At 44.4% G+C, this 17,418-nt stretch overlaps 2 long non-coding RNA genes across 3 annotated transcripts in view; both read left to right on the top strand.

Annotated features, from left to right (window-relative positions):
• The window catches only part of LOC310767622, a 39,709-nt gene that overhangs the window by 18,761 nt on the left and 3,530 nt on the right, over positions 1 to 17,418 (top strand). The window contains exons 2-3 of one of the 2 annotated variants that reach the window (XR_014550975.1): positions 10,610 to 10,759; positions 14,542 to 14,651. This is a non-coding gene — a long non-coding RNA (uncharacterized lncRNA). Of the gene's footprint in view, positions 1 to 10,609; positions 10,760 to 14,541; positions 14,883 to 17,418 lie in introns of those variants that run through there. The other variant, XR_014550976.1, reaches the window with a different exon arrangement.
• On the top strand, positions 15,041 to 15,542 carry LOC310767325. The gene is made up of 2 exons (XR_014550870.1): positions 15,041 to 15,268; positions 15,305 to 15,542. It is a non-coding gene; the product is annotated as an uncharacterized lncRNA (long non-coding RNA).

Genomic DNA, 17,418 nt, shown 5'->3' with positions numbered 1-17,418 from the left:
TCGTCCATTGAATTTCACTGGGCATTACAGAGGAGCAGCGGGGCACTGTGTACAGGGATGCCATTTCAGTAGCAGCTAGTTCTGCCATAACAAGGTTACTCTCCCAGAACATTGCGTTCTTCCAGCCATAATTCAGCAAGATAGCAAGGCAGGGTAGATTACAAAATAAAGCAAACACAATTAATTTAATCATTGACTCAGTCGTATAATTCAAGGGCGCTCAAGTTTCTGCGAAACGCAGACTTTTCCAATTCGTGCAGTGAAATAAACTCTTAACTCCTAGACACAAAGTAATGAACATTTGTTATTTCTGTATGACACTGCCATGTCTTCCCTTCTTTTTCTACTTTTGTAGCCTACTTTAAAAGAATTCCAAGTGTTTCCACCTTTAATCAAATGAATCTTTCAGAGCTTTAAAAATGATTTTCTGGTGCTTTTATAACTTTAACATCTCCTGTGAAATCTTTAGGGACTGTATAAAATCTAAGTAAAAGTATTCCTAATCCTTTCCTATTATCATCTCTGTTTACTGTGCGGCAGCACCACAGATTTCTGAATTCTAAATACCTTAATTATTTAGCAGTATATCAGAATAATACGTAATAAAAAGAGACAAATCATCATGTTTTTTTCAAGAGGGAGTGCATCATACCTGAGCAAATGACCTGACTTTTCCATTAGAGGCGACGCGCTGAGCCCACAGCTCACGGTGTTCACACTCAAATGAAATGCAGATTTCTTTTTGAACATTTGACAGACATTTAAATATAGAAATGGTTCTGTGGGCCCTTCCAGTAGCTTCGAAAAACCATAATTCAGACCTAAAAGGACAGCAAAGTTTAATCAATAGATTAGGCTGCAGTCCTAACCCTACTTACCTGGGAGTAAGCCCCATTGAATTCAGTTGAAAGTAGACTTAGTGAGGGTTGTGTTGTATAGCTTTAGTTGAAACCCTGTGTTTGCAAGGTGTTTGGGACTACAATTCCCATCAGCCCCAGCTAGCACAGCCATGCTGTCTGGAGCTGATGAGACTTGTAGTCCCAAACATCTGGAGAGTGCAACTGTACTGTACAAGCATTCTTTAGTTTTAGCAATTTATTTAGATTTTTTTTTTGGCAGTCCTATAATTAGCCAAAGTCTGAATGAGGGACCTCAGGGATATGAGTGCTCCATCAGCGGAGAGCATCTCTTCTCCTGGGGTGGCACCTATACCCCAGAGCAGCCCTGGATTGGCTCCCAGAAAGCTCCATGGGTGAAGCAATTGTGCAGCAATGTTCTTGGGCATAAGCCTGCAATAGCTCAGTCGAGCTCCACGTTGGGTAAAAGATTCCTGCACTGCAGGGTGTTCAATTGGATTGCACTTGGCGTCCCTTCCAACTCTAAAATTCTATGATTCTATAATACAGACCCCAATACTAGCCTTCTTTGTGTTATTGCTCACACCAGCAGTCAACTTTGTGGAAAAGGAAACAGGCTGTTGGGGTTTGGGAAATTGCTTGGGCACCATCACATTCTCAAAGATGGTAACAGGAATGTGAGGAATCTATCATCTATCTATCTATCTATCTATCATCTATCTATCTATCTAATCATCTATCTATATAACTATATCTATTTAGCTCTATCTATCTATCTATCTATCTATCTATCTATCTATCTATCTATCATCTATCTATCATCTATCTATCTATCTATCTATCTATCTATCTATCTATCTATCATCTATCTATCTATCATCTATCTATCATCTATCATCTATCATCTATCATCTATCATCTATCTATCTATCTATCTATCTATCTATCTATCTATCTATCTATCATCTATCTCTATCATCTATCTATATCTATCTATCATCTATCTATCATCTATCTATCTATCTATCTATCTATCATCTATCTATCTATCTATCATCTATCATCTATCTATCTATCATCTATCTATCTATCTATCTATCTATCTATCTATCTATCATCTATCTATCTATCATCTATCTATCTATCATCTGCAGAACTCTTTCTGAATTCAGATGGGGGGGTTCTTACCCATCACTAAAGAAAAAAGTGTGCGTCAGGTATCAGAAGTCTGAGAACCACTATCTTAGATGAAGAGGTAACTGATTTTGTTTATTCCTCAGAGCACTCAGAGAAAAAGAGGCCTTCACAAACAAAATTTACACTGTTCTGAACATTAATGGTCAATAGCATGAAATTATATACAACTATAGCAGAAGGGAAAACAAAATGGAAAGGGAATCTAGGCCTCTCAATCAATATCTGTCCCTGTACATATTTTTTCATGGTTCAATCGCTTTTTGCCTTCTGCTCTTCAACATTCAAGCATTCTGTAGTATTAAAAACAGGTGAATGATTATAACTAAAACCCAAATCCCACTGGGGCCCGGAATAAACCTCCCCATTCAACGTGTTTCTTCAGTGCAGTTAAATGGCATTCGGGGAGCCTGTGGGCATTTTACTTTGAATATAATATTGCTGTTATTCCGAAAGCGTGTGCCAGAAATTACTTGCTCTCGTGGGATTCATGTTCCCACTTTCAGAAAAGGCTGCCCACTGTATCTCTGCACCATCTACAGTTCTTTTCTGGTCTTTCTTCACAGTCTTCTGAGGCCCCTTCTGTCCTCCATTTGCCCACTGAGTGCATGGGTGTCTCTTCTGAAGCGGGCTAGAGATGCAGCATAACTAGCCTCAGAGAAGTCCAGCTTGTGTTTTTGCATTAGGGATTGTTCTGTGCTTGCTGCAGCAAACTCAAGAGAGCCCTGTTTCAGTTTTCCTCTTCCTCTTGCCAATGAGAGTATATGGGTATGCAGGCAGATAGCACAAGGAGCTATCACAGGGAATGGGGGATCTCTGATATCCTCTTTCAACCCATGCTATGCTCTCTACCCATGTGCCCTGCAAATTATTTGTGCTCTGACGTTACTTGCATGGCACATGGAGGGAGGGCTGTATGGGGACTTGGGAGGCATGCAAAGATGCTCAACACCCCCCACTGTGGCCCATTGTGTTGCCTGTGTGTACCCACAAATTGCCCAGTGGCAAATTGAACAACTATCCCAGCCGCCAAGGCTCTATGACCCCTGCTGGACAATTCCCCATGTGGATGCTGTGCTCACACTCAACTGGAAGAGCCCTGTTGGGATTATCCTTCATCATCATCATCATCATCATCATCATCATCATTCCGCCCTATACCCGGAGGTCACAGGGCGGTTCACAGAATAAAATCAAGATATAAAACCACAAAATATCTAATAAAAATAAAAACAACAACCCAATAGCCACCCGCAAAAAACCCCACATTTTAAAAGGGCATAGGATGTAAATTGGATCAACCAAAGGCCTGGTTAAAAAGGCACATTTTCGCCTGACGCCTAAAGGTGTATAATGAAGGTGCCAGACAAACTTCCCAGGGGAAAGCATTCCACAGACGGGGAGCCACTGCAGAGAAGACCTGTTCTCGTGTTGCCACCCTCCGAACCTCTCGAGAGATAATGAGTTGAATCCACAGTACAATAGTTCCATGTAGGTCCCATAGAAATTAATCTGAAAAATTTGTTCCAATTTAAGTGAAGCCCCATTCATTTCAGTGGCAACTAAATTCCCTCAATCTGGATTTAGCCCACTGGATATTCTCAAATGAAAATGTTTCTGGATTTCCAGGTAGCCTATTTTCCATTGACATAACTACCTTTAATATTCTTCATTTTTGGACAACCACATTATATATATGTCTGTGTTCCCTCCTTCACACATTTACTCAAACATTTCCCTTTACTTAAAAATAATAACCATCTCACGGTGTAAACTATAGTATCAAGAAATTCATTTGTAATAGGATGCTCCCTGTTTAAGCATATACAAAGATAGTCCTTTTGTCCAAATAATGTTCTGGTTGCCCTCAGCCATTGAAACCACCAGTTATCTTCCCCATCCTTTACTATAAGTAATGTCCTGAGTTTTTAATCTCAATGAATAGTTCATAAATCTTTTGCAAATTTTAAATGTCTCTGCCTGGAAGCAGCTAAGTCTTCTCCTTTCCTCTAAACAAACAAAAGCTTTCAGAATTGGCCATGAGCTGAGATAGCTGGTGCTCAGTGATCAAACAGGCCCTTGTTAATGGCAGGCAGTTTCTATATATAGATACTGAATAGCCAAAACTAGATATTTTCCCTAGTAACCATAGCAGTTAGAGAGTTAGGGTAAGAGCTTTTTCCTACTTCAGCACGGTGGTGACCCATATCACTTTCAATTTTTTTCTGTACCAGTGGACTGTTGATTCAACTTAGTTTGTTGATTAATTAGGCACATGCTATCTGCAAAAAAAGGGACACGTGTGACGCTGTGGGTCTAACCTAACCCTAACCCTAACCCTAATCCTAACCCTAACCCTAACCCTAACCCTAACCATAGAGCCTAGGGCTTGCCGATCAGAAGATCGGCGGTTCGAAACCCCGCAACGGGGTGAGCTCCCGTTGCTCAGTCCCTGCTCCTGCCAACCTAGCAGTTCAAAAGCACGAAGTGCAAGTAGATAAATAGGTACCACTCTGGCAGGAAGGTAAACGGCGTTTCCGTGCGCTGCTCTGGTTTGCCAGAAGCTGCTTAGTCATGCTGGCCACATGACCTGGAAGCTGCATGCCGGCTCCCTCGGCCAATAAAGCGAGATGAGCGCTGCAACCCCAGAGTTGTCCGTGACTGGACCTAATGGTCAGGGGTCCCTTTACCTTTGTGTGCAAAATGCACTGGTTCCATTCATTTCAAATGCATTGTGCCTCTTCCCTCCTCTTTCCAGTGTCTTCCACTGTGAGAGACAATATGATTAAGCAACATCTGGAGGGCCATAAGTTCCCCACTCCTTTCACACATGGAGTTTCATATATGGTGTTTGTCGGCATCTGTCTGCCTCCAGAGCAAAAGGAGTGTGCTTCTGGTGGTGAAGTCCCAACCACTGCATTACCATCACTGAAGTGACCTCTCTGGGGTGCAAGCCTGGGCAGTGTGTCTGGAGGTCCTGGGCTGCCTAGATGACAAGACCCCTCTCCCCCCCTCGCTGATGTGGTCCAAAGGAAAGCTGAGCAATACGTTTGGCACCAGCTTGGCTGCAGTAGTTGCCAGAAGAAGGTCTACAAGGCACCTTCCAAGAATCTTAGGGGCTCCACTCTGGTGGGAAAGCATTAAAAATAGGACTGCTCCTCTGTAGCCTAAAACAATACATTCCACAAGTAAAGGTAAAGGGGGCCCCTGACCATTAGGTCCAGTCGTGGCCGACTCTGGGGTTGCGGCGCTCATCTCGCTTTATTGGCCGAGGGAGCCAGCGTACAGCTTCTGGGTCATGTGGCCGGCATGACTAAGCCGCTTCTGGCGAACCAGAGCAGCACACGGAAACGCCGTTTACCTTCTCGCCAGATCGGTACCTATTTATCTACTTGCACTTTGACGTGCTTTTGAACTGCTAGGTTGGCAGGAGCAGGGACCGAGCAACGGGAGCTCACCCCGTCGTGGGGATTCGAACCGCCGACCTTCTGATCGGCAAGTCCTAGGCTCTGTGGTTTAACCCACAGCGCCACCCACGTCCCACAAGTACACCACACTATTCCACAAGTACACCACACTATTTTTTTGAATGCTTATCAGTGGCTCATGATGAAAGAAAGTGACCGCTCTCCACATCAAATGGAGGGCGCCCTTTGCGTGCCTGCACACAGCACCCCCGATCCTACGAGACTCCTGGAAGAGCACTCCTGGACTGCCTCCCCAAGTCGCAAACCTTGAGGTTCCCACCAAACCTCAGTTCCAGGAACCAATCGCGACTGGGGAGGTGTTGCCAGGGGAGCGGACCAAGTAAGGGTTTGGTCTGCTCTTTAAGCATAAAAGGGGGTTGTGCGCAAGGGCATTGTGCTGGCAAAAACAGTGATCATGGACTTGGAACAACTCCATGCCATGCACCCTAGCATTTCCATCCTTTGGTCACAACATATTCCACGTTTGCAATGGTGAGGCGCTCACAAACCATCCAGGCTGAATTACACATTGGAAAAAATTAGCAGGGCTATCCACTCGGCAATCCTGTGTCTTGGGGGCCGAGTCGTGAAGCATCTGGACATTAAAACCTACAGAAGGGATATTTTTAGGCCTGATGGAGTGCACCTTACCACCACAGGAAAGGAACACTGATTGGACAACATCAGGCATGGCCTCCTGGAATGGTTGTCGGACTGCTAAGGTTTTTTTTCCAGGTGTAGGTAGTCTTCGTGGCGAGACCGCGATTTTGTGGTCTCAAGTGGTGGTTATAGGCCTTGGGCGGAATGCTTTAGTCTATCTTCCCTAAAGGGGTGGGTCTATGAAGCAGGGACCCGCCCCCCCGTGGTGGCGATCCCAGGGCTCCCCATTAAAGGGGTTGTGTTGAGGGGAGTCACTGGCCATACGCTGAAAGGTTGTCAGTGCACTCCCCTGTGTTGCAGTGAAATTGGGGGCAGGCTCTCTGCTTAAACATACGTCTTCCAGAGCCAGCCCAATCCCCAAACAGATTGGACGACCCTGATGTGCCCCAGATTCCCGGCTAGGGACTGGGAGGTATATATGCCCAATGCCTAAGCCAAGGTCTTCCTGCATCTGAAAGTTTAATAAAGTTGTGGCCAGTTTTAATCCCATAACACAGGCATGTGCAAAGTCCGTTTTGGAGGCCTAATCCGGCCCGCCGGTCAGTTTAATCCAGCCCCTGTGGCAGTTTATTTACTGGGGTGAAATCCTAAAAAAACCCTCAATAACTGCAATCCTAAAAGAAGTTCAACAATTCCAACTCTAAAAAAAGTTCAACAACTCAACTTCAATCTTAAAGAAAGCTCGACGACTTTGTTGAGCCCTCATGGCCCTTCACTTCATCAAATCTGGCCCTCTTTGAAAAAAGTTTGGACACCACTGCCATAGCACGTTGTCATGAGTCATTATTCCACCTGGGTGTTGCCTGGGGGCCTCCGCCTGGGTGTGCAATATTTCACACAATGCCTCCCGGTCTTGGAGACTCTCCCCTGTGACTTTCTTAACGCAGTGTCTTCCAGCAATGAAATAATGCCGGGGGATGGAAATTTTCCAAGAAGGACATCAGAGGATGCCACTTTTGGTGCCTCCAGATTGCCAGTATTTTGCAAGAGGTGTTCAAGGGCATTGTTATGTACTGAGTTGAATAGGATCCAAAATGCAGCAGTCTGATTGGTCCTAGAACAATAGGATCCAAAATGCAGCAGTCTGATTGGTCCTAGAACAATGCAGCAGTAGGATTGGTCCACAGGAGCCACCCAATCCAGCTCCAGGTGGAAGTGAATCCACAACCTGATTGGCCTACAGGAGAATCCCGGAATTAGCCAATCACGTGGGGCCCATTGTGTAAATAATGTATATAAAGCAGATATTGTGGGGGAACTTCCATTCCTCCTCACCACTACGAGCTGAATAAAGAGCATGAAATCCACTCTCGACTCTGAGTATATTTCAGGCCTCATGGAACTTTAGGTTTGTAGAATTAAAGCACATTGAAGGGGCTCTGTCTCCTTAACACAACAAATCAACTTGATAAAAGAACCAGGCTTTTTGTAGTTTGGAAGGTGATGGGGAAATGCATTGAAAAGTGTGGAATGCATAATGGCTAATGGGAAGATGTGTAAATATCTTGCAAAAAAAAAAAAAAATTAGGATGGGTGCAGGATGAATATAAGTGCCATACAAACAAATCAGAATAAATACTCAGTCAAGACTGGATATGTGGTAGCCTCTGTTTCGTCTGAAGGAGCCCTCTGTACTTGTTTATAAAAAAATAAATTGTAATGGTTGAAGATGATGCACACTTTGAAACACAAAGTCAAGTGTATCAGTGATTTCAATAAGACAACAAATGATGACCTAACTGATGTTATACTAGGAATAAAATAGAAATATGCTGAGGCTAGGCCAAGCCTGGATGGGAGACAGAAAAGCTTAGAGAAACTATTACAGAATGATAGCTGAACATCATGTTAGCGTGACAGGAGATTCTGAGCACACACAAAGAAGTTACAGTGACAGAGTTTTTCAAGGGCTCCTAACAGTTCACTGAAGATGCAATGGCAACCAGTTCCATCCATGCAATAAGCAATGTTTAAAAATAACACCCCTCTTGAGCTGACAATCGTCGTGGAAGAACAAAGATTTGTGCGGATGAAAGGAAGGAAAAGTTCAGTGATATACAGTGACTGTTCATTGTGAGGTTGACAGGAATTTGTACTTCTGTCCAGATGCTGCTTATTTCACTGTTTCCTAAAATCCTGGTAGCTGAGGCTCATTTTCCCCTTGAATTAAAACTGGAGACATACTTTATTATTATTATTATTATTATTATTATTATTATTATTATTATTATTAACACCTGAGATAGTTTGCTTTCAGAATGTGGGAAGACAAAGGCTTACCTGCTCTCTCAGAAATCCACCCTTCTGTGTTCTACATGGGCATTTCATCAGCTACTTATTTTTGCAATGTCTATACAGTGGTACCTCAGGTTACAGACACTTCAGGTTACAGACGCTTCAGGTTACAGACTCCACTAACCCAGAAATAGCACCTCGGGTTAAGAACTTTACTTCAGGATAAGAACAGAAATTGTGTGGCAGCGGCGGCGGCAGCAGCAGCAGCAGCAGGAGGCCCCATTAACTAAAGTGGTACCTCAGGTTAAGAACAGTTTCAGGTTAAGAACGGACCTCCAGAATGAATTAAGTTCTTAACCCGAGGTACCACTTTAGTTAGTTTGCATAAGGAAAACAAGATAATAATAAAAACAGCAATGACTAAAGAAGCAGAAGGAAAGGTAAGGATGCTCTGGTGACTCATAATCCTAACATAGCAGGCACCCCATTAAAAGCTGGAACCAGTTATCAAATGCCATTAAAAGCCAAAGAACAGGATTAACTTCCTGGCACCCAAAGAACAGGAAAGAAAGAAGCATGATGGGTTTCCCCCATAACTTGGGGTGCTTCCAGGTGACTTGTTACTGAGCATTCATCCTGATTGGATTAGATGATGTGTGTCAAAGCAAAGGTTACCCCATAATTTTCAGTGCATTTCCCCCTCACTTTCCTTATTGCAAAAAGTCCAGAATTCCTTAGCATCACCTACACTGACGGGCATCAGTTCTCTGGGGTCTAAGACTTGTGGTCTTTTCCAGCTGCACTTGGAGTTGCCAGGGACTGGACTCTGGGATCTTCTGCATCCAAAGTACATATTCTGGCATGGAGTTATGCCCCTCCCACAAATATTTTGGTCATGGAGGGGTTTGAATCCGTGAACTCCTGGGTATATATTTGCTTGCACCACAGGGTCCCAATTGACCCAGTGCAGACATAGATTTTGTTCTGAGTTTTCTTCCAGTTCCCACTATTAATAGTAGCCTGAGTATAGTTAGCAAATTCACATGAGCAAATAAATGTTGGTGTCATTAAAGGTAAAGGGACCCCTGGCCATTAGGTCCAGTTGTGACTGACTCTGGGGTTGCGGCACTCATCTCACTTTATTGGCCGAGGGAGCCGGCGTACAGCTTCCGGGTCATGTGGCCAGCATGACTAAGCCGCTTCTGGAAAACCAGAGCAGCGCACGGAAATGCCGTTTACCTTCCCGCCAGAGTGGTACCTATTTATCTACTTGCACTTTGACGTGCTTTCAAACTGCTAGGTTGGCAGGAGCAGGGACCGAGCAACGGGAGCTCACCCCGTCGCAGGGATTTGAACCGCTGACCTTCTGATCAGCAAGGCCTAGGCTCTGTGGTTTAGACCACAGCGCCACACGTGTCCCTGTTGGTGTCATTAGAGTCATAGCAAATGTATGTGTTGTAAAGGAGTTATTATTTTCAGTCATGATTTTACAAAGTAGCACCAGAAAGGGTGGGCAGGAGGAGAGAGGATTGTTTGCCATCATTTTCCTTACTTTACCAACACACAATATAAGGCGACGAGTATATTTTTAATCTGAAGAAAGCTACTTAACGTTACAACGCCCATTCATGGAATTAATGTATATTCCCATTGTTGATTTATAATGCCATGTCGGGAACAAACTGCCAGAGGTCCTAACCTGCTTTTTAAATGGAGTTAACAAACGAAATAGAAATACGAAACCGAAAGCGCACGCAACCCTCCACATTAAACTCGCATTTTACCTGTAATTTTGATCCTTTTGGGTTAAAGGAATGTTCAAATGCTTTCACAGTAGTTTTTTTTTTTGATTGAAAGAATTTGTAATTGGATTTCCAAACATGCTGCTTTCATCTTGGGCAGTACAATATGCACTTTGATAATAACACGGCTATGTCATTAGAATGAAATCCATTTACGAGCTTCGGCATAAAATGAGATACAGAAGGAGACAATAAAATGCTTTCTAACATAATGTACCTTATTTTTCATTGTATTCCATGCCTGCATTATGAATAAGTAATTTTATAAGTGCATCACCAATATGGTTCGCCTGATCAGTGGCTGCTGTCTGTGAGCTGTCAGCTTTCCGTTGCCACCAAAACCGTTCTCACTATCGCATGAATATCTAATGAACTTTATGCAACTTTATTACAGATCAGAATCGGGGGCTAGAAACTTTTTTCATGAATTTTAAAGTCATCTAAATAAGAAAAATGGAAACTGTCAATACCAAAAGGAGGAAAAACGTGAACATGTACAAATTGTTGCATTTCCCCATCATCCTGAATTTCCCCTGATTTTCATGTAAGTGTTCATTACGCTTCCATGTATTCACTGCAGCTTTTCTTTTTGTAAGTTGTCTACCTGCCAGTTGTTCTCAGCTTTAGGGATTTTGTCATATTTTTTTTCTCCAAAGAACAGGATTGTAGGGGGTTGAATCAAGCTAAGACCATCTAGTTCAAGGGTAGCCAAAGTGTTGCCGTCCAGAGGTCTTGGACAAGACTTCTCCACATCCCTCTGACCTCACCAACACCTTACTGTGAAGATCTACTCATAACCATGACTTTTTAGAGTTGGTGACTTGTGGAAGTCAGTTGGTAGTTCACCACACCTCAACCAGTGTGATGCAGAGTCTTCAGAGATTTCCTGCTCCCAGCAGAACAGCTTCTTCCAGAGTCCTCAGTTAAGGGGAAAACTCTGTCGGAACCGAGGGATGAAAAGCCAGCTGGAGTGTCTCCCCTCTCAGCCTTGCCGCTGCGGAGATCCATCGACCTCTGCTCTCTGATGTGCGTCTGTGACTCAAGCAGAGCAGGCTTGAGCACACATTACTCAGCAGTGTAAACTTCACAACAGATGAGGCTTGAGGCGCGGACACAATACTAAACTACGCATTTATTATACATAAATCAGGACAAAGAAAAACATGGCTTCTCTCCTTGCCGTTTTTCTCAGAGAGAGACTGAAAAACAAAAGCAATACAGAGCAGAAGTTCCGCTCACGCCAGCAATCTGTGCTGGAATGTAAACAGACATGTGACATGCAACAATCCACATATCTGCAGCAAAGGGTGGAATGGAATCTCCCAACATTCTCCCCCATTACATGTAACCCATGGTGCAGTATTTCAGCCTAACTGCAATCGCTGTACATAAACCTGAAGTTGTTCCCTATTAACAACTTTCGACAACGGATCTGCAGGAATTTCGTTTCCTGGCATGTAGGGCACCTGAATAAGTCCTTTCTGGATACATTCCCTTGCACGATGTAATTTTATCTGCAAGTACTTGGTTGTTTGCTTGCAACTCTCTGAAGCTAGTGAAGTTGAACAGGACAGTTGCAACAACCATTCACAATCCCAAAGTGAATATGACTGTGCATTGAGTTCAGCTTCACAAGAACGTAGGCTCACTGTTGTCTGCTTCTTGCATGACCAGTCAAACTGTGCTCTCTCACACAGGTCAAAGTAACAGAGTGTTCATGGTCTCCAGACACAAGACAAAGCTGAAAACTGCTGTCTACTTCATAGAGTTATTCTGGTCTTTGAAGTACAGATATATATGTACAGAGAGATCTGCTAACAACTTCACCAGGCTAGCTGTCAGGGACTGGGCAGAGGAGAAATGGTGGAGACAACCTCCTCAGCCTGACCCTTCCAGAGAAGAAGAAGACAGTTCAGAATTACAAAAGGGGTTTGAGGGAGGTCACAGCTCAGAGGAAGATGAGGGGAAAAGTTGGAAAATAATAGGAGGAGGAGGCAGAGCAGCTGGCTGACACCTTATCACTAGAAAGCATTCCAGACCCACCATCTCCCAGAACCAGGAGAACCTTAAAAGTAGGAGAGCAAAGAGCTTGGAGACAGATGGCTCTAAGCAAAAACTGTAAGGTGTGTGTGTGTGCGTGCTGTTGACGAATGAGGAAGCGGGAGAAAAGGGGTATGTGTGTGGAGAATTACTTGGGACAACACCATTATTCCAAGAGGCTGCATTCTCAAGCCTCTCTCTGTAAATATTGAATAAAAAGCAGATGGTAAGGACTTTTCCTTGTCTTATCTGTTCCTGACAACCTGCAGTGGGGGTTGGTTCCTCTGCTGCCTGACACTAGCTAATGCACAGCCCCTTCCCCTGACTCTCACAGAGTCAGATCCAGATATGCAAAACAGGACAACAGCAGGGCATGACATGGACAGGCCATAACAACAGTACAAGCTATAATGAAAGCAATGCCCTAGAGACTATTATTCTATTATACTTTAGTGGTACCTCCAGTTGCGAAAGGGATCCATTCCGGAGGTCTGGCCGCATCCTGAGGAATTCACAACCGAAGGACTGCTTCTGTGCATGCGTGCATGGTGAAACCAGAAAAATACTTCCGGGTTTGCTGTGTTCGCATCCCGAAGTGTATGTATCCAGAGGGATACGTAAGCGGAGATACTACTGTATTATAAATGGCCTCAGCTCTGTATACCTGAAGCGGCATCTCCACCCCCGTCATTCAGCCCGGACACTGAGGTCCAGCTCTGAGGGCCTTCTGGAGGTTCCCTCACTGCGAGCAGTGAAGCTACAGGGAACCAGGCAGAGGGCCTTCTCGGTAGTGGCGCCCACCCTGTGGAATACCCTCCCATCAGATGTCAAGGAGATGAGTAACCATATGACTTTCAGAAGACATCTGAAGGTAGCCCTGTACAGGGAAGTTTTCAATATTTGTGGTTTTATTGTGTTTTTAATATTTTGCTGGGAGCTGCCCAGAGTGGCTGGGGCAACCCAGTCAGATGAGTGGCATATCATTGACATTATCATTATAATTATCATTATCAATATTATTAATATTATTATTCTGCTACAAGTTTGTCATGGCCTTTGGCTAGAACAATAAAGTCATGATCTGGACTGAGAAAAGACTATGGCGCAGAGAGAGAGAGAGAGAGAGAGAGAGAGAGAGAGAGAGAGAGAGAGAGGGTGGCCCCCAACTTTTGGCCCTGCCCTACCCACATTTGGCTCTGACCCCACTCACTGATGGCATGTGACTCTCTCCTGCAGGAATGCTGCCCTTAATAGAAAAAAATTCTCTGCACCCTTTCCCTGAACCTTTCATGAGTTGACCAGCCTTTTAATTTCTCAGTTCTGTAAAGGGTGATCTTCTACTTACCATCCCCTTTACTTTGCCTCCCCGGTGCTTGGAGTGCATTGCAAATGGAGAACTCAACCCGGCCAGCTTCTGTACTGCGTTGCAGCACAGTGTTTTTGTTTAAAGCTTTCCCCATTTCTCCCTTCCTCCTTTGCTGGAGTCTGAGCTGCTCTCTCAGCATGGGGGAATTTAATGTCAAAGGTGAAGTTCTTCCAAGGTTAATGCTGATTGGATAGGAACCACTGAAGCTTTGTCTATTACTGCGTTATTCACAGAGGAATATTGCTAAGAAGTGTGCACTGCCGGTGGCATTCTTTTGAAAGCCTGGCTATGCCATTGCTGATCATCTCATCCTGTGGTATGATCCACAGATCATATACTGGATAATAAACATTTATTTTTATGCATTTTAAGTCTGCTGCAAATTTATTCATTATTTGCCCGTAGTGTTCAGTATTGTGTACACTGATTGGCAGTAGTTTTCCAGGGTTTCAGGCAAGGAATCCCTACAATTTGGGACCTTCGGCTCTGCCATTGACCCACAAGCTTTCTTTGTAGTATTTGTAATATTTGAAACTGGGCATTAGCTGAGAGAAATCAGAATATTGCTTAAGGAGTTATGCACATTAAAAAAGGGAAGAATCTGAAGATAAGCATAGCAAGAGCCATTTAGACTCAATACTGAAATTTTAGGGAAGAGCATGTCAAGTTAAATGATATGTTTCAGGAACAGGGGAAAATGCATTTGTTTTTTTGAAGCAGAAATATTCTGAATGTAAGGGGAAGCCTTAGAAACTAGTAAATGAAAGGGACAACATTATTCCTCCTATTATGATAGATGAAAGTGAAGGAGGAGATTAAGGTTAAAATAGCTGCAGGAAACAATATGGCATTTTCCCTTTCAATAAGAAAGTTTATGAGGTTGACTCAGATCCTACAACCAAAAATGTTTCGGGTTGCAGGCCCAGGTGCAGTGAGTCCACGACTGTTGAAGCCCTCAGTGAGACAAGTTAATAAAGGCACAGGACAACAAACATGGGTTTGAATAGGCCATAACTTTTACTGATTACAGGTAAATCATTTTCACAGAATCAGAATTGCAGAGTTGGAAGAGACGATGAGGTTCATATTTTGCCCAACATGGGGCTCAAACCCACGACCCTGAATTTTGGAGTCTCAAGCTCTACCAACTGAGCTATCCCAGTCAAAGTTGTAGGCACTGGGTATGTATCCTGAATCAAGCAGCCCAGCTGCTGCTTGATTATTTTGGTCAGGTCGACTCTGGATTAAAGGTCACCCTATGACATGCATCTGGCGTACAGCTTCCGGGTCATGTGGCCAGCATGACTAAGCCCCTTCTGGCAAACCAGAGCAGTGCATGGAAACACTGTTTACCTTCCCGCCGGAGCGGCACCTATTTATTTACTTGCACTTTGACATGCTTTCAAACTGCTAGGTTGGCAGGAGCAGGGACCGAGCAACGGGAGCTCACCCTCTCACGGGGATTCGAACTGCCGACCTTCGGATTGGCAAGTCCTAGGCTCTGTGGTTTAACCCACAGTGCCACTCACGTCCCTTATATGAGAGAGTACTGGAGGTGAAATAGTTAAACAGGTTGCCTAGACAGGACCCAGGGGGGTGGAGTCAGTGGGACTATAAAACCAGCTCTGGGGGGGGGCAAAGGGAGGAGTTTGTTGGGAGTTGGGTGGTTGGTTGGAGTGGGAGTGAATTGGGCTAGAGTTGTGGGTAGGTTGAGTTAGTGTAACGAAATAGGCTGAGTCAGGAACAGTTAGGGGCAAGGCAGACAAGTAAATATTGGAGAGGTGGTTTAGTGAGTGAGAGCAGGTAGTGAAAATTATAGAACTGGATAGGCACCCCATGAATGTAATTGACGGATACTGTTTATGAAACCACACGCTTGTTAAACTGCAATAAATAAACAAAAGTTTATGTTTCCATTTAACCCTGACTGGACTCAGTATTGTCCCAGGTAGGGACTGGGTGGTGGCAGCAGGAAAGAAAGTGGTGGCACAGGGATCAATAGACAGTGAAACGTCCGGGGACTCTGTATGATCGCCACACTCACAAGCACACCTCATGCTCAGTGGATGAAAAATGCACCCCGTCTGGTCAGAACAGACTGTCATTGTTAAATGCAATGCCAGTGTGTGGAATTCCCAAACCTCCAAGCACAGCCCTGTTCATCTTTTTCCAAGCCGGTTGACCCAAGCAGGTTTCACAGTGCCCTTCGAATGCACTCCAACATATCAGACCAAAGTCAGGAAACATGGGGGGTGGGTGGGGAGCAGTATGCTAAGCCTTGAGACCTGCAATTGCTGTAAAAGTGAGGCCAGTGCCCTTCCTGCTGCCCAGATCGCTTTCTCCAAGCTCAATAATCAGTGCATAGGGCGGTCCCACACAATCTGTGCTGTGAGCAAAGGCTTCAGGCCATCTCAGCGCATTCTTCTGCAGGTGAACCAGGTGAGATGAGCTTGTGCATCTAGGCTGAGGTGGTGGCTCCAAGGCATTGCCATGACAACCACCCAGTGCATGATGCTGCAGATCCACATTTCCATGGGGGGCAAAACTTGAAAAAGGGTAATCAGAAGGAATGGGTAAGTTTTGTGACCTTGGGTTGACCCACTGTGAAAGGAATGGGTGGCATAATCAGTGGGGTTAAGCCCACAAGCAAGCATGGCCTTCTTCAAAACTGCTATAAATTGCCACAGACGTGGCTGCTTTATATGTGTGGGTGGCGGACCTGAGCGATGCCTAGCCCACCCAGGTCCGCCAGTCAGGCCACACCTCCCAGCCTGCCTGCGACTGGCCAATTCAAGGCTCCCAGGGGCCAACATGGCTGCTGGAGGGGTGTTATGTATTCAGTGGTCTGTGTTTGCCTGATCTTGAGTCTGGACTAAGGGTTCTAAGCCCCTGTGTTCTGATTCAATGCATGATATCCAATCACAGAGCATGTCACGATTTGGGCCTCTGCCATTGGCCCTTAAATTCTGATTTATGACTCACAGCTTGGAAGTTTAGACAGCCAATCACGTTGGGAGTGGGAGTGGCCCAGGCCTCCAGAAATGTATATAAGCAGTTGTTTTGCCCCTGTTGTCCAGTTATGTAGTTCAATAAAGGTTTTTGCTGTTATCACTGTGTCTTGCCTTGTGGGAACACAATGGCTACGGCCCCCAAACGGCCATGGCTGTGCCGGGCCACAATAGTCAGCTTCCCAGGATTACCGCTGAGTGTTTTATAATCATTAGAATATTTCTTGTACTGATACACAGGATACAGAAAAAAACTTTGCATTTTCCCCTGGGCAAAAAATACTTTGCTTTCAATGTTCATAAAAGCAACATTGCTGTTGGCCACAGGTAGGGTGGTGACTGCCACCCACAAGAAATTTATTTAGCAGTATCAATGCCGTAGCAAAACCAGTCTGTAATGTGAAGCCGGCACCTTCACAAACATCATATGAAGGATATTTTGTAGGAAAGTGGAAATTCTCTACCCAGCAAAACATTTGCTTAATCCTTTTTAAAACCCCCCAACATATTTCCATTAGGGCACCTGGATCCATAACTTCATGTGATAAAATAAGTGTTATTCATATATGAGTGAACATAGTGTTTCGGTCCTTCTTGTGGGACTTGCCCCTGTTACTAGGGGACGTTTTCCTTTTACTGGAAGTGGTTAAGAAAATCTCAGCAGGCTTTGGTACAATTATCGTGGCCTGTGGTTTCCATCTTCTGCCCTCCTAGCTCTGCAGTTTCTCAACCGGTGGGAATTTAGCAAACTACTTGGAAGGAGTTCAGGTCAATCAGGCATCAAAATCT

Source organism: Podarcis filfolensis, assembly GCF_964270895.1.
Source record: "Podarcis filfolensis genome assembly, chromosome: 7".
Classification (NCBI taxonomy): domain Eukaryota; kingdom Metazoa; phylum Chordata; class Lepidosauria; order Squamata; family Lacertidae; genus Podarcis; species Podarcis filfolensis.
This window is presented reverse-complemented; position numbering and strand designations above follow the sequence as displayed.